Consider the following 2,500-nt stretch of genomic DNA (forward strand, 5'->3'; position numbering starts at 1 on the left):
TTATCATAATCAATGATCGGAACTGGAAATCATTAACTAATGGTGTACTACAGAAGAGCTCCTCCAATGCAGGCGACTGGACAGAACGCGACACCCCACATACGTACATGAGTGTGAAAATAGGAAGTAGGTTAATGACCATGACGTAATCCATACAACTCGATGACAGGTGCTACAGCTGACTCTACTCCAGCAGCATCCCCTCTCCTCCCACCCCACACCGCAATATTCATCATGTTTGAACTTGTACCTGCATCGATAATTGACCCTGTTAGGATCACCCCTCCTAATGAATGAAACTGTCATAGTCAATAACAAATAGGGAGTGCCCCCCCCGCCCCCTCAGTCAGGTCGGTCACACAACAGGTCTGCTAATGGCCAATAATTACTGATCCCCCCTCGTCGTGTCAGGGATAAGAATACAATTAAGTGGAAAGAATTATAAAACTCGTTTTACGATATATACTTTTATTTTTCTATTTCCATTGTCTAAACACTTCATACAAGACGCGCACACACACACACACACACACACACACACACACACACACACACACACACACACACACACACACACACACACACACACACACACACTCACATACGTATGCACGCAAATATTGTCAAGGCGAACCCCAAAACGATAAATCTCTCGCCTGCGATAGATTTTCCTCGCCAGGCATATTTTGCGTTAATCCCGTATATGATGCTTGTGATGCGGAAGGAGAGAAACTCGTGCTTGCACAATTGTTGCTGTATGCCGTCGAACCCTCTTCGTCTTCTGTTAAGTCAACGAGAGGAATCACATCGGCATATAACGAGGACGACGTCGGCGGGGGAAAACTCCTCTCGATTGCCCGAATACCACCGCATACCATCGAGCTCTCCCCGTCGTACAAGCCGGTGCGAGGAATCGACAAACTGCTGCCGGAATCGAGACCGCGCGAGTGCAACAGCGGTGAGGGATATATATTCCCATACAATGCCGGCAATGGTGACCTCTGCATCCTCCCAGGGCAGTACGCAGGCAAGGTGGGGCTTAATTCAGGCAGGAAAGCTTGCGGTTTTAACGACACAGGTTCTTCCCAGGGACTTGCATCGCTCGCAGGCAACGGCATTGTCCCTGAGGTGGAGGCGATGGGTTCTGCCATCCGTCTCCTTTTTTCCGCAGAGGCGGTGGGTTCTGGCATCCTTGTTTTCTTCGGTGACTGCGCCAATTGCTGCGGTTCGCTCACAGTTTTATAGATATGGGCTTCGGTAACCCCTCTCTCGAAAACTGCAACAAAAGAAAAGAGAAAGCTCATTAACACCTGAATTTAAAATGATAGCAACGCACAAATAAAATCATGTGTATTTGATAACCCTGGAAAATGAAAACACAAGTATAAAAAGGAGGCTTTTATTTGATTTTTCCCCCTTTTAGCAACTGGCTGTTTATCAAAACCAAGGACTTTTATAAGATATGAAAAAATGAGGTAAAATAATATAACTTGTTTGCCCCCCATGCTATAAAGCTTTCATAATTGTGCGTGTATTATATAAAGACAGACAAATTCGCCTAGAGCAGGGATTTTTTGACCAAGGGTATTTTTACCCCAGGGAGTAAAAAATATTCATGACACCCTCGATGCGATGGATCTTAGCAGACTGCATGATAATGTTTGATGCATTTTTTTTTCTTCTTCTGTTCTTTTCTTAAACCGAGTTAACAACTCTATACATTATTTTTCCTAATCAAAACATTCTTTGTAAAATATAAAAAAATAAAGGTGCTTTCTCTTTCTTGCTATGCGTCTACATTAGGCATTCTTGTTATTTTTATTATTATCGTTATCACAGAATTATGATTATTACCGTTCTTTTTTTTCATTATTATTTTAATCATTATCATTATCGTTATTATTATCATTATCATTATCATTATTGTTATTATTATTATTATTATTATTATTATTATTGTTGTTGTTTTTGTTGTTGTTAAATTATTTGTTATTGTTTTATTTTCGTTATTATTATTATTATTATTATTATTATTATTATTATTATTATTATTATTATTATTATTGTTGTTGTTGTTTTTGTTGTTGTTAAATTTTCGTTATTATTATTATTATTATTATTATTGTTATTATTATTATTATTATTATCATCATCATTATTATTATTGTTGTTTTTATTATTATATCATTGTTATTATTATTATTATTATTATTATTATAATTATTATTATTATTATTATTGTCCTTGTTTTTATTATTACTATTATTATTATTAACTTGATCTTTATCAGCATTATCAATACTATTATTAATATTACTATTGATTTTTATCATTATTATAATTATTGTTATTATTGCTACTATTATTATCATTATTTATATTATCATTATTATCATTATTATTATTATTACTACTATTATTATTATCATTAAAAATTATCATAGTAATAATGATATTCTTATTATTATTGTTATTATTATTATTATTATTATTATTATCA

The sequence above is a fragment of the Penaeus chinensis genome, chromosome 21, assembly GCF_019202785.1.
Source record: "Penaeus chinensis breed Huanghai No. 1 chromosome 21, ASM1920278v2, whole genome shotgun sequence".
Lineage (NCBI taxonomy): Eukaryota > Metazoa > Arthropoda > Malacostraca > Decapoda > Penaeidae > Penaeus > Penaeus chinensis.